The sequence below is a fragment of the Oryx dammah genome, unplaced genomic scaffold, assembly GCF_014754425.2.
Source record: "Oryx dammah isolate SB20612 unplaced genomic scaffold, SCBI_Odam_1.1 HiC_scaffold_18, whole genome shotgun sequence".
Taxonomy (NCBI): Eukaryota; Metazoa; Chordata; class Mammalia; order Artiodactyla; family Bovidae; genus Oryx; species Oryx dammah.
The window spans coordinates 59183440-59205125 of NW_024070202.1; the positions used below are offsets into that span (position 1 = coordinate 59183440).

The following is a 21686-nucleotide window of genomic DNA, read 5'->3' on the forward strand; positions in this document are numbered from 1 at the left end:
ACAACAATGTTACATATGTCTCTGTTTTCTGATCTTTAAGTTATGCTTCTTAAAACATATTGTATCAGTCTTGAAGAATTATATGACAGCAAAGATCCTTGAAAGTGTATCTGATTCATCTTGCTGGCTTCAGCTGGAAATGCATGAAAGTCATGTAAGACAGTTCATCTTATTATTCAATAACTACACAGTAGTAAAATTCACAAATCCTCTTCCAAATAAGTACATTCTTGAATTCAATGACCTTTGCTATCAAAACAGTCCTTAATATATGTGACTGGGTTTATGCTGACTGGGTTAAATTTATTTCCTCAGTGGAAATAGAAAACGACATGACGTTGTATATTTAGGATACTTATGACTGAGTTCCATGGAATGATACCTAATCACAAGAACCCTCACTAAAAAGCTCTTTCATGTCAAAATTAATGTTCACATATTCAATTTAGATTATATGCCAGTCTCAACTTTCTCTCTTAAGGAATAAATCTGGTTACTTATCCACATGGTTTTCCATTCTATATTACAAGATTATAATTTTTAAGCTTATGGGAAGAGTTTCAGTATCATGTTTTAGCTTCAACATTCTGAGGAACAAATCATGTGTTCCTCACCTGGATTTCAGTTATTGCTTTTCTTTATTATTTTAGATTCAATTATTTCTATAGTGAGACGACAAAGACTCACTTTCCCCAGAGATTTACCCTTGGTCCTATGTTGGTTAGTGTTACAGAGAAATGCTAAGGAGTGCAATATCTAGCCAAAAAGTTCAACTTGGAGAGAAAAAGGCTGGAAAGCTTTTCTAAAGACTCCATTTGCCCTTTCTAAAGTTATGAAGAAAAGCAATGAAATGCCAGCATCTTTTTAAATATTTCCCACTGACTGCCATAGAACGCTGATCCTGCCTAAAGGTCTCAGTATACAACTGAAACACCTCTATTTTAGGACAGAACTTCAAGCTTAATGACATAGTTCAACTAAACTGAATCATAACCAGATTTCTGACAACATCTTCTAGAGATGTCCAATCAAATCTATCACTGATACTTGTGCCTACATCATTTTTGTAGTCTTCATTTCTGACAATGATTTCCATCTAAGAAAAATAAGTTGCCTTCCAAAACCAAATCAACTTGGCCTGGTATATAGAAACTCATTCCAAATGATGATCACTTTAAAGAGACGAATACCATGCAGTATGTAGCAAGTTCTTTTTTGTTGTTTTAGCCTCTCCCTTTGTGTTCCTTTTGCTTTAACTGTATCTACTCCAAAATCCAAAAGTGCTTAGAAAAAGCACATTTGGATTATATAGTAGATCATCCAATTAGAATACTAGCTCACTCACTAAAACATTTACCCAACCGAAGGATACATCCAATAAGCAGGCTTTTCTATTGCATATGCAGTAAATTTTGGTAGGGATTACAAGTTCACAGTTAAACATGTTCCATTAAGAGAAGTATATATTGCAGAGAACGGTCTTGCCTGAAACATATGCATATACTTGGTCCTTTGAGGTAATGTCTTTTTAAAACAGAAAACACCTTATTTTGTTGTCTAGCGTATTTTAATAAGCTTATTGTTTATACCTTCCATCTATGTTGTATGTGTAACTTAGGTTTGCTGATTTTCAGTGTGATAGATGATTTCATAAGATAATTATATCACAATAATTTATCCACTCCATTCTTGATAGACATTTATCTTATTTCCAGGTTTTAGCTATTATAAATAACACTGCTATGAGTATTTTGTGACAAGCCTATTGCATATGTGTACCCACATATGTTGGAAGTAAAGTGGAATTTCAAAGTCATAGAAAACATCTATTTAAAAAGTTAGTAGGTTTTACCAAATGGTTTTCCAAAGTGTTATACAAAAATTTTCTTTCACCAGTAGTGTATGAGATATTCTGCTGCTTTAAAATCTTCTAAAAATTTGGTATTGCCAATTTTTATAGCCCTTTCAGAAGGGTGTTAGTGGTATATTGTAGTAATTTTTATTTGCATTCTCCAGTTATTAATGAGATTGCTCACTTTTGTATTTTCACTGGCCAATTTAATATATCCTATTTTGTGAAGTGCCTGTTCAAGCCCATTTTCTTTTAGACCCTGTGTTTCTCCAATGATACATAGTTTTCCTATATTCTATCCAGAATACAGAATATAGTCTTTTCTAGATTACATGAATTGCAAATATTTTCATTCATTTTTCTTTCTCTCTTAATGGTAACTTTTAACAAGTAATTTTAATGTAGTCTGGTTTCTCAGTTTTTTTTTATTATTATTAATGCTTTTAGGAGTCCCATTTAAAAATATTTCTCTACCTAAGATAATAAAAATGCTCTTTTATGTTTTCTAAAACCTTTTGTTTTGCCTCCCAAAGCATACAGTGAATCAGCAATTTTACTTTATATATGGGAGGGAAAAAAGTCAAGTTATTTGTCCATATGGACATCTACTTGGCATTGTCCCATTTGTTGAAAGGAAAATCTTTCCCCACTGACCTATAGTGCCACCCTTGTACCATATAAAATCATCTGTACTCATGAGGTTGCTCTGATATATCTGTTCAGTTTTACTGATTTATATTTGTTTGTCTTAGTCAGTACTTTCATGCTTATTGTTGCTTCACAGTTAAGCATATATATTCGATAGGGCCTTCCCAGGTGGTGCAATAGGAAGTAATCTGCCTGTCAATGCAGGAAATGCAATAGATGCAGGTTTTATCCCTGGGACAGAAGATCCCCTGGAGTAGGCAATGGCAACCAATTCCTGCATTCTTGCCTGGAAAATTCCATGGACAGAGGAGCCTAGCAGGATGCAATCTATGGGGTTGCAAAGAGTCAGACACAACTGAGTGCACACACACACACGTGCACGCACACACACACACATCTGATAATCTGATAAGAGAAATCCTATCACCTTGTATGTTTCCAAGCATGTCCTGGTTTGGAAATAACCTTTGCATTTCCAAACCAATAACACTTCACAGTGTTCATGTAAGAACCATCTGGCATTCTTACTGGGATTACACTGAATATACAAATTAATTTGAGGGAATGTAACTTCTTCAATTATTAAATCCCTTCATTATTGGACCAAGTATCAGTTCAGTTCAGTCACTCAGTCATGTCCGACTCTTTGCAACCCCATGAACCGCAGCATACCAGGCCTCCCTCTTCATCACTAGCTCCCAGAGTCCACCCAAACCCATGTCCATCAAGTCAGTGATGCCATCCAGCCATCTCATCCTCTGTCGTCCCCTTCTTCTCCTCCTGCCCTCAATCTTTCCCAGCATCAGGGTCTTTTCAAGTGAGTCAGCTCTTCTCATCAGGTGGCCAAATTATTGGAGCTTCAGCTTCAACATCAGTCCCTCCAATGAACACCCAGGACTGATCTCCTTTAGAATGGTCTCCTTTAGAATGGACTGGTTGGATCTCCTTGCAATCCAAAGGACTCTCAAGAGTCTTCTCCAACACCATAACTCAAAAGCATCACTTCTTCAGCGCTCAGCCTTCTTTATAGTCCAACTATCACATCCCTACATGACCACTGGAAAAACCATAGCCTTGACTAGATGGACCTTTGTTGGCAAAGTAATGTCTCTGCTTTTGAATATGCTGTCTAGGTTGGTCATAACTTTCCTTCCAAGGAGCGTCTTTTAATTTCATGGCTGCAATCACCATCTGCGGTGATTTTGGAACCCAGAAAAATAAAGTCAGCCACTGTGTCCACTGTTTCCCCATCTATTTGCCATGAAGTGATGGGACCAGATGCCATGATCTTAGTTTTCTGAATGTTGAGCTTTAAACCAACTTTTTCACTCTCCTCTTTCACTTTCATCAAGAGGCTCTTTAGTTCTTCTTCACTTTGTGCCCAGTATATGCTTCCATTTATTTAGGTCTTCTGTAATCTATCTTGATGATATTTCTAGTGCTATCTGTGACAATTTTTCACAGGATTTATTCCAATGTATTTAAAATACATTGATTCTATTGCAAAGACTATATATATATGCATATTGCTACATTTTGATGCAGTATTCAACAATTTTGTCAAATTTGCACATTATTTATAATAATGTATATGTTTATTCTCCTTTCCTTTTCCATTCTTTCACCTTTTAAAAAATACCTTCTTGTACTGGTAGTGTTCCTATACATCAATATTAACCTTAAAAATGCTAACTGAAGCTATCTTCTAAAACTGTTTTCCAGTTTACATTTATCAGTAAACTCTTTGTGGGAGAAGAGAAGTTCATAGAGGAATTCTCTCAATCCACTCATATTTATCGGATTTAAAAGATTCACCGACTCTTCTCTATTCCTTCTGGAAGATATTCTGACTGATACCCATAGTATGCTGATTACTTGTGGTTAGTAGGCTGTTCTAAATGTGTTTCTGTATTTCTGCCCACATTTGTCAGACTGTCTTTCCAAATTTTTCTTCTTATCATATCATTAAGAGTGTTTAAATGTATGTATACATGAATCAGAACAGGTGACTTATAATTTTCCTAAAAATTCAAAGCTCACGTGAGAGTTAAAATGCTTTCTACCTTATCCATTTAATCCTTTAAGTTCTACTCTTGAGAAATCCACTGTGTAATTTTATGTAGTATAAAGTTAACATTTACAGTGAGATTCAGTGAAAATATATTAAAGGTAAGTCAACCTTCAGAATCAGAGGCGCCTCATTTCCATCAAGTATTATGTGGAAGATGGTCTCCTTTCTCCCTATAAAATGTGTGCTACATTTTCATTAACCATAAAAATACATTAAAAACTCATAATTATGGTAGTAATGATGCCTTTTAAATAGTGCTAAAAAGTTTAGAAGTACAAAACCTCTCAAAAGACTTATATAATATGCAAAATAAATTATTATGCCACTTCATTTAGTGAATTTTAACTAAGCTTCTTTAGCTACTTTTGCCATCAGTTTATTTCACTCAGCTGAATAGTCTAATAATATTTTCATTAAATATTTATATGAACAATCCAAACACTGCAAATGAAAAGCATATCCCTTGACATTCAAGATGGTTTCCAGGCTGATATCAGCAGTTTGTTATGTTGGTAGAGCTCATTTCAATGGTTTAGAATGATGTTTTCCATTAGCTTTGAGTATCTTACATCTGACCTTAGAATAAAGGCTATTCATCATGTCTTCTAATTTCTAAATTTTATTTTTTAATTGCAAAAGTACTGATAGAAAATTAAGTGCATTTAAAAGTTGGGGTCATGTTCTACTAATTCAGCCAAGGAAATTGATTAACACAGATCATTTTTTAAAGCATTAGGAAATATACTCTTTGGTCATATATGTTTAATACGATCTTGTTCCTATCAATTTATATTTCCATTAAGGAGAGGTGAATCTAATATTTGACTTCAGCTTTATATGTGATTTTTCAATTTATGAATGCATAATAGCATGGTGACTGCAACTTAATTGTCACATTTAGTTTTAAATCCTATAAGGGTAATCACAGGATAAATCTGTGTATTTTTCCTCCTGAAATATTTGTCTCACTTTCATGGCTCCTACTGGAGATCACTGGAAATTAATATCAAAATGATCTTGTATATTTTCCAGATTATAAATCTAAAAATTAGATTGATATCACAAGTTTCAAATAAATACAAAACTTCTTGGGTGGCCATTTTGAATAATCAAGAAGTTACAACTAAAACTTAAAAAAGTAGAAATTATTAGCTTCACAGTATAATTCTGTAACATGTGTTATAAATTTGTAGTTATAACCTGGGATGTACAAAAATGGTTATTTTGAAGCAAATTAAATATGACTTATTTGTATCCCTGTGATTAATGAGAAATTTAATTTAGATCATTAAAGGGCTGATCCATACACAGCTCAGGGCCTTGGGCCCAGAGTATCTTACAAATTTTCAGTTTTTAGTATTCTTTGTTTGCAAAAATAGAACACTGTCCTAAACAGCGCAGCTTCTTCAGGCTGATTGTTCTACTATTTCTATGATATATTGGGGCCCAGGGCATATATTTGATGAGAGAAACCCTGATGTACAGCATCAAACTTCTCAGTGAGTTAATAGGTAATATCCTCCAACCTCTCCAAGATATTCCAAGGGCCTGAGCTATTATCCTTACTTGTTCTGAAGACCCTAGACCTTAGACCAAGCCTGCTTATTGTGAAACATCTTCCTTATCTCAATGTTTCAAATTCCCACCCACAGTCACTAGTTAATCACATGCCATATATTTCTTGAGACTACAGCATAATGTTCTTAATCAGTTTTGTCTTAGCTTGAGTGACCACATAATTTGTCATCCAAACCAGAGCATTTTGGGGGTTAGGAGGTATTCATAATCATGACAAGGCAACAGATATAGCTGGCTATTTTAGATTAGGTTCCTCAGAAACAGATCCTGATTTATATTAAAGTGATTTCTTACAATGTAATCCCACAAAAACCTGATAAAGTATTAGGGAAATAGAGTTGTGATGGAAAAATGGCCAAGGAAGAAGGCTGCATCAATGATGTCCCACGAGAGTGCACTTTACCAGATAAAGTATAGCACATCCAGTTACAATGGATTATCAATTAAATAATAATTAATTATTTTGTAGTATAAGTATGTTCCAAATGTTGCATGGGCCATACTTATATCAAAAAAAAATTTTTTTTCCTTGGTGGCTGTCCTGTGTTTTATTTGCTAAATTTTCAAATCTACCCAAGAGGTATTTGGAGAGCGAAAGAATGTAGATTACACCTAAGAGTGCCAGGACACAGGAAAGCTAGTGTATTTAAACCTCTGTATCCATCCATCATTGGTTGAGCACAGCTCGGATGAACAGAAATTCCCAGACAATTCCATCTCTCTGTATACTCAGATGGAAGGGATTATAGGAGTCTGAGGGTAGCCTTCCCAAAAAGAGACACAAGTGCTAGCTGTTGGCATAGAGCCACACTAGGCACTTCCATGCACAAAGATGGCCAAGAGATCTGAGGGTGCATGGGCACGGCACTGAGAGCATTTGCTGCCCTCATGTTATCCCAGGAAAACTGAGATGTGCGGTCATCTTGACAAAAGCTGGCAGTCTAAGCATAGGGCTTGAAAGCACTCTTCAAAGTAAGAAGAAATGCTTTTCTGGGGGGATTTCAATAATGGGATTCTTCCAGAACACTAGAAAAAATAGTATATCCTCCCACACATTCACAGTTTTACATCTCAATGAATTACTACCTTGCCATCAAAATTAACTGTGACACATACTCTCAATTTTGTAGTTATTGGAAGTGAATTTATTCCTTGAAGATTATTTTAATTTAATAGAAATTAAGAGATCAAGAAATGAAGCTTCTTGCTTTATTTTCACACAAATTTAGCCATTTATGATATATTTTCTTCCCATAAGTGGGACAAATATGCATGTTACTTTCATATTACCTGAAGATTAACCAGAGCTTCATGATACAGAAGGCAATGGCTCTCCCAATTAACAGTGAAAAACTCAAGAGTATAAGATATCACTTGGAATAAGCTTCCATTTCCTTTCAGGTTCTTTTGGTAATTCCATGCCCTAAACTTAACATATAGGCTTCCTAGATAATTAGGATGCTAATTACTATTGGAGTTTTCCTCTTACCCTAAGGTATTGTGTAGTTAAACTTATTCTAAAAGTTAACTACAGCATTTTGACTCCTTGTGGTGTGTCAATAAGTAAGATAATGAATATTTGCTTCCAGGTTCCAAAGAAGACCTTCTCCTATAATATATAATGCCTAATTACTCAAGATAGACACATTACTCATTTATATAGATAATTTACAGTTTCTATCCTGTCTGAACGTGGCCATTGATTAGGTAGTTGAATCTGTTAGTGCATGCTCATAAATAGACAAGTAGTATATAACGGTGTCATGTCTGACTCTTTGCGGCCCCATGGACTGTAGCCTACCAGGCTCCTCTGTCCATGGGATTTTCCAGGCAAGAATACTGGAGTGGGTTGCCATTTCCTTCTCCAGGGAATCTTCCCGATCCAGGGACTAAACCCAGGTCTCCTGCTTAGCAGGCAGATGCTTTACCCTCTAAGCCACCAAGGAAGTCCTAAGATAATTAGATTGACATCTTAGAGACACCACCTAAAAATACTACATAGCCCATAAGGATGTATCTTTCTTTTAGGAAATGTGACAAAGTAACTTTCAGTCCAGAGCCCTAATTAGGATGTACACTTTCTGGTGAGCCCCAGTGTATAGATTCTCCTCTCTTCATAGCCCATGGGACCAAAGATATGTTTGTCACTGCAGGATACTGAATGCTCTTACAGAGAAAAACATGGGACACATTGTTCCTCATGGAGGAAAAAAACAACAGGAAAAAAAACAAAAAACCTCCCCACTCTATGACTTATTTGATTATATCCCATGTGTCTTAGCTTTTCCTGCAAGATCCATCTTGACCTGGCCTATGCCTTTTCCTGATCTCAACTTCTGGTAGCTCCTTTTTAAACACACACCATTACAGCATACCCAAAATTAACACAATATTTTCTCTTTGCTAAAACTATTCCATCTCATTGGAATGTGGTCACTACATTCCTTTCTCATGTCCCCTGGCTAATAGCTACTTATCCTTTAATACTCTATTCAGGGAACACACTCTGGGAAGACTTCTCTGATCTTTCTCAGACTTGGTTAGGCACTTCATCTATTCTCCCACAATATACAGTGCATATACCGTCTTCATAACCTGATGTATTGGTGTACTTTACCTACATATGTATCCTTTTCCCTAGATTTTTGTTTGTTTTTGAGCAGAAGATGAGATCTAACTTTCTTCGTAGTCTCTAAATTTAGCAGAGTATCCAAGACACATAGAAAAATTTGAATAATAATTTATTAATGAGTGAATTCAATAATAGCAGACTCTGGCTTACTGCTGAAGCTAAGAACAAATGACCATTAATTGAAGATAAGAAAATGTTAAACCTTCAGTTTAAATACAGGTTTGTTTCATCTATGTGGATTATTAAATATGGCTCTAATACAGATACTTGTTAACTGGTAGACTTATGATATAATGCATTAATACCATAGTTAAAACATGAAATTCACTGTCGAATTTTTATAGGTCTACCATTAAAGAGAATATTATAATATACACAACTTTTTATATCTTATTTTAATCATTTTTCATATTTAGATATATGTAAGCATATACATACATATGTAAAAGCAAATGGATGATTATAGTAATTTTACTAGGAGAATGAAATAATAATTATTCATTTATACATGTCTACATCACCTTATGCTTTAAGAGTTAAAGATGACAGGATTAAAGTAACTGCTTTAAGCTTTAGAAAAGACCATTGAGTAGCAATGTCAAAATCAATTAACAATGATATTTAGAATGTCAGAGTAAACTCAAACTCTCTGATCTTATTTTTTCTAAATCCCATGAAAAGAAAGTTTCATTTAGTCTAATCATAAAAAGTAGAGATTGCCTAAGACCAACAAAATTAGATTTGGATTCTAGTAATCAAGGACGGTGCCTATCATCAAAGCATTAGACCATTATTTTCTCTTACTATTTAATCAGAAACTGGTAATTGTCTTTTTGCACATAAATTAAGTTCTTTGAGGCATATTAGATGATACTATAATATTTAAATAATGCTTTTCATCTTTAACATAATTTATATATATGAAGTAAGTAATTTTGCAAAGTGGCTATTTGAAAATTTTATCTCTCTTGAAAGTGATTATGCTTAAAATTTCTATTTAGTTGCGTTGTATTTAATTTTGCAAACATTACACTTCACAACTAAACTAATCCATCACTTTCTTCCCAAGTACTATTTACTCTGATACTAGATGAGATAAGCATTAGATACTTACATAGTAATTTTATCAGGGACCTCAACCAGTGGACAGTTTTATCATTCATATCTTGTTCTTGTGCTTCTGGGGAAATTCTCAATGATGTAGTTCTATTTCTTGGAAATAAAGTGGACAACAGTCTTTAACAGCATGCTTCAGTAGGAAAATATGTTCACTATTAAATAATCACATGAATACCATGTTATTAGGGTAATGAAAGTAATACTACAAAAATACTACATTATGTATTATCTTTCCAATTGCTTTGAATGAACAGAGACACATTTCGGCACAATGCAAATACTGAGGATTTATTGTGAGGGTACACTGAAACTATACAAAAAAGATCTCAATGACCCAGATAACCACAATGATGTGATCACTCACCTAGAGTCAGACATCCTGGAGTGCAAAGTCAAATAGGCCTTAGAAAGCATCACTACAAATAAAGCTAGTGGAGGTAATGGAATTCTAGCTGAGCTATTTTAAATCCTAAAAGATGATGCTGTGAAAGTACTGCACTCAATATGCCAGAAAATTGGAAAATTCAGCAGTGGCCACATGACTACAAAAGGTCAGTTTTCATTCCAATCCCAAAGAAATGCAATGCCAGAGAATGTTCAAACTACCACACAATTGCACTCATTTTAGATACTAGCAAAGTAATGCTCAAATTTTTCCAAGCTAGGCTTCAACAGTACATGAACCAAGAACTTCCAGAAGTTCAAGCTGGATTTAGAAAAGGCAGAGGAACCAGAGATCAAATTGCTAACATCCATTGGATCATAGAAAAAGCAAGAGAATTGCACAAAAATATCTACTTCAGCTTCATTGACTACACTGTAGCCTTTGACTGTGTGGATCACACCAAACTGTGGAAAATTTTTCAAGAGACAGGAATAATAGACCACCTTACCTGCCTCCTGAGAAACCTGTATGCAGGTCAAGAAGAAACAATCAGAACCGGACATAGAAAAATGGACTGTTTCCAAACTAGAAAAGGAGTAAATCAAGGCTATATATGGTCACCCTGCTTATTTAACTTATATGCAGAGTACATTATGCAAAATGCTGGTCTGGATGAATCACAAGCCAGAATCAAGATTACTGGGAGAAATATCAATAACCTCAGATATGCAGATGACATCACTCTTATGGCAGAAAACAAAGAGGAACTACAGAGCCTCTTGAAGGTGAAATGGGAGAGTGAAAAAGTTGGCTTAAAACTCATCATTAAGAAAACTAAGATCATAAAATCTGGTCCCATGATTTCATGACAGATAGATAAGGAAACAATGGAAACAGTGACAGATTTTATTTTCTTGTACTCCAAAATCACTGGAGGTTGTGTCTGCAGCCATGAAATTAAAAGACTCTTGCTACTTGGAAGAAAAGCTATGACAAACTTAGACACCATATTAGAAACCAGAGACACTATGCCAACAAAGGTCTGTATAGTCAAAGCTATGGTTTTTCCAATGAGTCATGTATAGATGTGAGAGTTGGACCATAAAGAAAGCTGAGTGCTGAAGAACTGATGCTTTTGAACTGTGGTGTTAGAGAATACTCTTGAGAGTCCCTTGGATTGCAAGGAGATCAAACCAGTCAATCCTAAAGGAAATCAGTCCTGAATATTCATTGGAAGGACTGATGCTAAAGACCCATTACTTTGGCCACCTGATGTGAAGAACCAACTTACTAGAAAAGGTCTTGATGCTGAGAAAGATTGAAGACAAGAACAGAAGGGGATGACAGAGGACAACATGGTTGGATGGCATCATTGACTAAATGGGCATGAGTTGAATGAAGCTCCAGGAAATGGTGAAGGACATGGAAGCCTGGCATGCTGCAGTCCATGGGGTCGCAGAGTTGGACACAAATGAGTGACTGAAAAACAACAAGTACTGGAATATGCATAATAAGAAAAAACATGTTTGTGAGCATTACATTAAAAATTCCCCAAGGAGAGAACAAGATTGCGGAGGAGTAGGTGGACATGGAGTACATCTCTCTGCAAGGATACATCAGGAATACACCTTCAGACACAGAAGTTCATGCAGAACACCAGCTGAAAGCGGACAGGAGTACATGACCAGTGGAAAAGAATATATAGAACCAGGCAAAGCTCGGTAGGTCGGAAAACAGGAGTGTTAGTAGGACTGGACCTGCCCTTGGTGGGGAGGGGTACTGAAACAGGGGTCTGATCCCCATTTCTGGACAATTGTCTGAGTCAGAGGAGAAACATTTAAGGCTGTGAGTGCAACAGCTGATCTGTGGCAGCCTAAATAAAATAAGAATCAGACAGTTCTTGCTACAGCCATACATACCCCGGACAGGAATGCTGGTCCCCTGGAAGGCACAGTGGGTGGGAGCTGGAGTTTAGGGATGGTGGAGCAATTCCTGGGCGAGGGCTGCTGTTGATTGCAGAGAGACAGATGGAGAGGATGTGAGAGAGGAGATTGTAGGGGGAAATTCCTGTGGAGGAAAGGTGGGCAGCCATGGAAGCAAGGTGATAGTGCTAAGTCATGTGTAGGGGGTGGAGCCATCACTATAGCCTCTCTCTCCCACATCAGCAGCTGAACCATAGAGAGGCTGGCCCATCAAAAGCCTGACTTACTGATCTACAGAGTAGGACCCCATCCAGGGTGCCCTTTTAAGTGCCTGACACACCAATCTACAGAGTAGGATAGCAGCCAGGGGGACCCCTCTATGTGCCTGATGTGCCGAACAACAGAAGGACCCCAGACAAGGGAATCCTTTAATTGCCTGAATGGGCAGAGCTACAGAGAAAGACTGGTTAAAGAGGCCTTCTGATAGCCAGCTACAAGATGCTCAAAAAAGACTGACAGGGCCATAACTCCTGCATCAGAGAGTGTCCCTGCACACTTGGTGCTGCCAGGGTCCCCGTATGCCAAGCAGCTGCACCAGCTTCACATTCAACTCTCACTGGGGCAGAGCTGCCATAGGCAGAAAAGTCTTGAGTCTATGCACTCAGGGTCGCTTTGGTCGTGTCCGTCTCTTTGTGACCCTGTAAACTGTGGTCTGCCAGGCTTCTCTGTCAGGGAGGGTGGTTCTCCAGGCAAGAATATTGGAGTGTATTGGCCAATGCTAGTTGCCATACCCTTCTAGAGCACTGTATTTCCTGCTGCCCTAGCCGCCAACTCTCCTGAGTACCTGGTGCTGCCAGAATACCTGTGACCCAAGCAGCTGCACCACCTCCACACCTGGCCCTCACAGGGGCAAACCCAAGTCCTTCATGGCAGCCTCAGGAGCAAACCCCAGTGGACGACCCACATGCAAAGGTGGAAGTAAAACCACAATTGAAACCCAGGGGCAGTATGACTAAGGAAGAAGACCCAAAACCTTCCCACCTGCTGTACAAGCTGCAGATGAAATCCACATGATCAACTAGGCAGACTGTGCCTATGGAATATGTAAAGATCATTATGAGCTCCCACGAAAGAAAACACACTAGTTCTGATATCTGTGGACACTGAAGACAAGAATACATAAGAGTAGAACCAGAATAGAATCTGAGCTGCTCCCACTGCAGGTCCAGAGATCAGCACAGTGTTGGAGGGCATCCTAGGGAGGTAAGGCGGACTGTGACTCCCAATGAGGGAAAGGACTCTGACAGCAGTGACTCAAGAAAAACATTATTCTTATTTTTTGACTTGTTCTGCACAAAATTTTGGAGTTTTGTTTTTTCCCCCCTCTGTTGTCAATTTTATTGACACTATGAAATCCAATTAAATTTTTGAGCTTTTTTTTTCTCAGTCACATTTTTTATTGTTGTGATAAGCATCTGCCTCTATGTTGAGCCTTTATAGTTTTCCTATATATTTTTCTTTTCTCTTTTTAATTTTAATTTTTTAACATATTATTATTTTTCTACATTTATAACTTTGTTTGCTTTTCCTATTGTTCTTTTCCCCTTGCAATAAATATTTAACATATATAAGCCTTCTTTATATTCCTCTGTTTAACTTTGCATATCTATTCTTCGTTTTGTTTCTCTCCTTTCCTCTCAACATATTTGTTTAGTTTTATTTTAATTTATTCCCCAAGTGGCACCTTACTTTAGTTTTGTTTTCCAGTTTGTGCTTTAGTTAGCTTTCTTCTGGTAGATAAAATCTTTGGTTTCCTTTGTTCACTGGGTCAATCTATTTTACTTTATTTTTGTTGGACTGTTTTGATTTTGCTTATGGGTGTATGTGTATATGTGCACATTCAGTTACACTTTTCAGTTGTTATAAACCTTTACCTCTGTGTTAAGCTTTTGCAGTTCTATGGAGTTTACCTTTTTCTTTTTTTTTTTTTTTCTTTCTTCTTCCATTATTTTTTCTTTTCTCCTTTTTATAATGTAAATTTTAAAAATTTTAAACCTATTATATTTTTTTCTACATTTATTCCTTTGTTTTCTACTGTTATTTTCCCCTTGCAGTTAATCCTTAATGTATATAAATCTTCATCTACCTCTATTTAACTTTCCATATCTATTCTTTATTTCTTTTCTTTCTTTCCTTTCCTTTCAATATATTTGTTAGTTTTGTTTTCCAGTTTGTGCTTTAGTTAGTCTTGTTCTTAACTGGTAAATATAATTTTTTATTTCCTTTGTTCGCCAGGTCAATCTACTGTACTTTATTTTGTTGGACTATTTTGACTTTGCTTATGGGTGTATATGTATATGTGCATATTACATTATTTTAATTATTATTTGCCTGATTTTGTAACTGCCATTTTCCTGGGGTTTATCTTTGGTTTCTCATTTTTGGATATTTGTTTTAATCTCACTTAGTGCCATAATAAACCACTTGTGGAATCTCCATTCCTGACCAGAGATCAAACTTTGAGGCTTTGTATAGGGAGCACTCAGTCAAATGCCCTAATGCCCTGTGGTAATCTATTATCAGAAAACTAACCCTAGGGCCCTGCTGCTGCTGAGTCACTGCAGTCCTGTCTGACTCTGTGTGACTCCATAGACAGCATCCCACCAGGCTCCCCCATCCCTGGGATTCTCCAGGCAAGAACACTGGAGTGGGTTGTCATTTCCTTCTCCAATGCATGAAAGTGAAAAGTGAAAGTGAAGTCGCTCAGTCGTGTCCAACTCTTCGTGACCCTGTGGACTGCAGCCTACCAGGCCCTCCTGTCCATAGGATTTTCCAGACAAGAGTACTGAAGTCCTTGGGTGTCATCGTCTTCTCCTACCCTAGGGCCCTCAGTTCAGTTCAGTCCAGTTCAGTCGCTCAGTTATGTCCGACTCTTTGCGACCCCATGAATCACAGCACGCCAGGCCTCCCTGTTCATCACCATCTCCGGGAGTTCACTCAGACTCATGTCCATTGAGTCCGTGATGCCATCCAGCCATCTCACCCTCGGTCGTCCCCTTCTCCTCCTGGCCCCAATCCCTCCCAGCATCAGAGTCCTTTCCAATGAGTCAACTCTTCACATGAGGTGGCCAACGTACTGGAGTTTCAGCTTTAGCATCATTCTTTCCAAAGAAATCTCAGGGTTGATCTCCTTCAGAATGGACTGGTTGGATCTCCTTGCAGTCCAAGGGACTCTCAAGAGTCTTCTCCAACATCACAGTTCAAAAGCATCAATTCTTCGGCGCTCAGCCTTCTTCACAGTCCAACTCTCACATCCATACATGACCACTGGAAAAACCATAGCCTCGACTAGACGGACCTTTGTTGGCAAAGTAATGTCTCTGCTTTTGAATATGCTATCTAGGTTGGTCATAACTTTTCTTCCAAGGAGTAAGCGTCTTTTAATTTCATGGCTGCAGTCACCATCTGCAGTGATTTTGGAGTCCCCCAAAATAAAGTCTGACACTGTTTCCACTGTTTCCCCATCTATTTCCCATGAAGTGATGGGACCGGATGCCATGATCTTCGTTTTCTGAATGTTGAGCTTTAAGCCAACTTTTTCAATCTCCTCTTTCACTTTCATCAAGAAGCTTTTTAGTTCCTCTTCACTTTCTGCCATAAGAGTGGTGTCATCTGCATGTCTGAGGTTATTGATATTTCTCCCGGCAATCTTGATTCCAGCTGGTGCCTCGTCCAGTCCAACATTTCTCATGATGTACTCTGCATATAAGTTAAATAAGCAGGGTGACAATATACAACCTTGACGTACTCCTTTTCCTATTTGGAACCAGTCTGTTGTTCCATGTCCAGTTCTAACTGTTGCTTCCTGACCTGCATACAGATTTCTCAAGAGGCAGGTCAGCTGGTCTGGTATTCCCATCTCTTTCAGAACTTTCCAGAGTTTATTGTGATCCACACAGTCAAAGGCTTTGGCATAGTCAATAAAGCAGAAATAGATGTTTTTCTGGAACTCTCTTGCTTTTTTGATGATCTAGCAGATGTTGGCAATTTGATCTCTGGTTCCTCTGCCTTTTCTAAACCAGCTTGAACATCAGGGAGTTCACAATTCACATCTTGCTGAAGGCTGGCTTGGAGAATTTTGAGCATTACTTTACTAGCATGTGAGATGAGTGCAATTTTGTGGTAGTTTAAGCATTCTTTGGCATTGCCTTTCTTTGGAATTGGAATGAAAACTGACCTTTTCCAGTCCTGTGGCCACTGCTGAGTTTTCCAAATTTGCTGGCATATTGAGTGCAGCACTTTCACAGCATCATCTTTCAGGATTTGAAACAGCTCAACTGGAATTCCATCACCTCCACTAGCTTTGTTCATAGTGATGCTTTCTAAGGCCCACTTGACTTCACATTCCAAGATGTCTGGCTCTAGATGAGTGATCACATCATCATGATTATCTGGGTCGTGAAGATCTTTTTTGTACAGTTCTTCCATGTATTCTTGCCACCTCTTCTTATTATCTTCTGCTTCTGTTATGTCCATACCATTTCTGTCCTTTATTGAGCCCATCTTTGCATGAAATGTTCCCTTGGTATCTCTAAGTTTCTTGAAGAGATCTCTAGTCTTTCCCATTCTGTTGTTTCCTCTATTTCTTTGCATTGATCACTGAAGAAGGCTTTTTTATCTCTTCTTGCTATTCTTTGGAACTCTGCATTCAGATGCTTATATCTTTCCTTTTCTCCTTTGCTTTTCACTTCTCTCCTTTTTACAGCTATTTGCAAGGCCTCCCCAGACAGCTATTTTGCTTTTTTGCATTTCTTTTGCATGGGGATAGTCTTGATCCCTGTCTCCTGTACAATGTCACGAACCTCAGTCCATAGTTCATCAGGCACTCTATCTATCAGATCTAGGCCCTTAAATCTGTGTCTCACTTCCACTGTATAATCATAAGGGATTTGATTTAGCTCATACCTGAATGGTCTAGCGGTTTTCCCTACTTTCTTCAATTTAAGTCTGAATTTGATAATAAGGAGATCATGATCTGAGCCACAGTCAGCTCCTGGTCTTGTTTTTGTTGATTGTATAGAGCTTCTCCATCTTTGACTGCAAAAAAATATAATCAATCTGATTTCAGTGTTGACCATCTGGTGATGTCCATGTGTAGAGTCTTCTCTTGTGTTGTTGGAAGAGGGTGTTTGCTATGACCAGTGCGTTTTCTTGGCAAAACTCTATTAGTCTTTGCCCTGCTTCATTCCATATTCCAAGGCCAAATTTGCCTGTTACTCCAGGTGTTTCTTGACTTCCTACTTTTGCATTCCAGTCCCCTATAATGAAAAGGACATCTTTTTTTGGTGTTAGTTCTAAACGGTTTTGTAGGTCTTCATAAAACTGTTCAACTTCAGCTTCTTCAGCATTACTGGTTGGGGCATAGACTTGGATAACTGTGATATTGAATGGTTTGCCTTAGGACCCAGTGATTATCAAATAGTGAGAACTCACACAAAGGAAACCACTTGAATATTAGACCCAGCCTGACCCAACCACCAGTGGCACCCATTTTAAACAACAAAACAAGAATACAAACCCAATCATCAGTAGACAGGATTACTACCTTACTCAGCCCTGCCCACCAGAGGAAAAACAAAAAGCCAAAAACTCAGCACAAATCTCACCCTATATGAAGCTTACAAAAACCACTGGACCAACCTTAGGAGTGCAGAAACCAAAAGAAAGAAAGAATTCAACCTTCTTCAAGGGAAGAATTCAGCTTTATTTGAAGCCTGGAAAAAGGAAACCTCGAATGGTATTGAAACATGTATAATATCATGTAAGAATCGAATTGCCAGTCTATGTCCGATGCAGGATATGGCACGCTTGGGGCTGGTACGCGGGGATGACCCAGAGAGATGTTGTGGGGAGGGGGTGGGTGGGAGGGGCGTTCAGGTTTGGGAACGCATGTACACCCGTGGTGGATTTATGTCAATGTATGGCAAAACCAATACAGAATTGTAAAGTAAAATAAAAAATAAATAAATTTTTTTTAAAAAAAGAAAAGAAAAGGCACAGAAATACTACACAAGTGAAGGAACAAACAGAAGTCCAAATAAATGAAGAGAAAATAGGCAAACTATCTGAAAAAGAATTCAGAATAATGATAATAAAGATGATCAAAAACCTTGAAAACAGAATGGAGAAAATGCAAGAATCAATTAACAAAGAACTAAAAAAAATTAAAGAATAAACATACAAACAACAAAATTACTGGAATTAAAAATACTCAAGAAGGAATCAATAGCAGAATATCCAAAGTAGAAGAAAAAATCAGTGAGCTGGAAAATAAAATAGTGGAAATAATTTTTGAAATTTGAATTATAGGAATCTGTGAAGAAGAAGAGAAAAAGAAAGGGTATGAGAAAATTTATGCAGAGATTATAGTTGAAAATTTTCCCAACACAGAAGAAAATATTCAATCAAGTCCAAGGGGCACAAAGAGTCCCATATAGGATAAATCCAAGGAGAAACATGCCAAGACACATAGTAATCAAACTAACAGACTAAACACAAAGAATATTAAAAGCAGCAAAGGAGAAGCAACAAGTAATATAACAGGGAAACCTCATATGCTTAACAGCTTATCTTTCAGCAGAAACTGCATGCCAGAAGGGAATGGCAGATTACTGTACCCGACAAGGATCTCATTCAAAATTGATGGAGAAATAAAAGGCTTTTTAGACACAAGCAAAAGTTAAGAGAATTCAATACCACCAAACCAGCTTTACAACAAATGTTAAAGGGACTTATATAGTCAAGAAATACAGCAGAAGAAAAAAGATCTACAAAATCAACCCCGAACAGTTAAGAAAATGGCAATAGGAACATATATATCAATAATTATTTTAAATGCAAATGGAATAAATGCTCCAACCAAAAGACACAGACTGGCTAAATGGATACAAAAACAAGACCCATACATATGCTGTCTACAAGAAACCCACCTCAGACCTAAAGACACATATAGACTGAAAGTGAGAGGATGGAAAAAACATATTCCATGCAAATAGGAAGCAAAAGAAAGCTGGAGTAGCAATCTTCATACCAGACAAATTAGACCTTAAAGATTACAAGAGACAAGGAAGGACACTCCATAATGATCAAGGGATCAATCCAAGAGGAAGACATAACAATTGTAAATATCTATGCCCCCAACATAAGTGAAGTGAAGTTGCTCAGTCATATCCAACTCTCTGTGACCCCATGGACTGTAGCCTACCAGTCTCCTCAGTCCGTGGAATTTTCCAGGCAAGAGTACTGGAGTGGGTTGCCATTTCCTTCTCTAGGGGATCTTCCCAACCCAGGGATCAAACCTGGGTCTCCTGCACTGCAGGCAGACTCTTTACCATCTGAGCCACCAAGGAACATAGGAACACCTCAATACATAAGACAAACACTAACAGACATAAAAGGACAAACTGCCAGTAACACAATAATAGTAGGAAACTTTAACACCCCACTCACACCAATGGACAGATCATCAAAACAGAAAATTAATAAGGAAACACAAGTCTTAAATGTTACATTAGATGAGATGGATCTCATTGATATCTTCAGGACATTCCATCCAAGTGCAGAATATACCTTCTACTCACGTGCACATGGAACATTCTCCAGGACAGACCACATCTTGGGTCACAAATCAAATCTCAGTAAATTTAAGAAAATTGAAACTGTATCAACCATCTTCTCCAACCACATGCTATGAGATGAGATATCAATTACAGGAAAAAAAACTATAAAAAACAAAAACACATGGAGATTAAACAATACGATTCTAAATAAACAACAGGTTACTGAAGAAATCAAAAGGGAAATAAAAAAAAATTTCTAGAAACAAATGACAATGAAAACACACCAACTCAAAACCTATGGGATGTAGCAAAAGCAGATCTTAGAGGGAAGTTTATAGCAATACAATCCTACTTCAAGGAACAAGAAAAACATCAAATAGAAAACCTAACTTTACACCTAAAACAATTGGAAAAAGAAGAACCAAATAAACCCCAAAATTAATAGAAAGAAAGGAACAAAAAAGATCCGAGCAGAAATAAATAAAAAAGAAATCAAAGAAACAATAGTAAAGATTAATAAAACTAATAGCTGGTTTTACAAGAAGATAAACAAAATTGACAAACCTTTAGCCAGACTCATCATGAACAAAAGAGCGAAGAATCAAGTCAACAAAATTAGAAATGAAAAAGGAGAGGTTACAACAGACAATGCAGAAATACAAAGGATTATAAGAGACTATTATGAACAACTATATGACAATAAAATAGATAACCTGGAAGAAATGGACAGATTCTTAGAAAAGTTCAGTCTTCCAAATAGAACCAGGAAGAAATAGAAAGTCTGAACAATCCAACTATAAGCATTGAAATTGAAGCAGTGATCAAAAATCTCCCCAAAAACAAACGCCCAGGGCCAGATGTGGTATATATACACAATGGAATATTACTCAGCCATAAAAAAGAACACATTTGAGTCAATTCTAATGAGGTGGATGAACTTAGAACCTATTATACAGAGTGAATTAAGTTAGAGAAAAATAGACATCATATTCTAACACATATATATGGAATCTAGGAAAATGGTACTGAGGAACCTATTTACAGAGCAACAGTGGAGAAACAGACATAGAGAATAGAATTCTGAACGTGGGGAGAGGGGAGGAGAGGGTAAGAGGTATGGAAAGAGTAACATGGAAACTTACATTACCGTATGTAAAATAGACAGCCAATGGGAATTTGCTGTATGGCTCAAGGAACTCAAGCAGGGGCTCTGTATCAACCTAGAGGGGTGAATGGGGAGGGAGATGGGAGGGAGATTCAAAAGGGAGGGGATATATGTATACCTATGGCTGATTCATGTTGAGGTTTGACAGAAAACAACAAAATCTGTAAAGAAATTATCCTTCAATAAAAAATAAATAAGTTTTAAAAATAAATAAATTTAAAATTAAAAAAAAAATCCCCCAAAGAGGGACTTCCCTGGTGGTCCAGTGGTTAGGGATGTCTTTAAGTGCAGCGGGGTGTTGATTCAATCCCTGGTTGATATCACATGCCTTGTAGCCAAAAAGCTGAAACATAAAACAGAAACAATACTGTAAAAAAATTCAATGTATTTTAAAAATGGCCCACACCAAAAAAAAAAAAAAAATCTTTAATAAAAAAATTCCCCCAAAGAAAAATTGAATGTCTTTTTTATGCTCGCGGTATATGCCTACATTAAGTTAAGGGCTACCACCGTTATGGCAGAGAATGAAGAAGAACTAAAGAGCCTCTTGATGAAAGTGAAAGAGAGTGAAAAAGTTGGCTTAAAGCTCAACATTCAGAAAACGAAGATCATGGCATCTGGTTCCATCACTTCATGGCAAATAGATGGGTAAACAGTGGAAACAGTGGCTGACTTTATTTCTCTGGGCTCCAAAA

The 21686-nt window shown here is 37.2% G+C and overlaps 1 long non-coding RNA gene across 1 annotated transcript; it reads right to left on the reverse strand.

Moving 5' to 3' along the window:
* Positions 1–2331: 2331 nt before the first annotated feature.
* Positions 2332–18527, reverse strand: LOC120877787. Its single transcript, XR_005724399.1, has 3 exons — positions 18445–18527; positions 16287–16289; positions 2332–2343 (listed from the first exon to the last, which is right to left on the reverse strand). It is a non-coding gene; the product is annotated as an uncharacterized LOC120877787 (long non-coding RNA).
* Positions 18528–21686: the final 3159 nt, after the last annotated feature.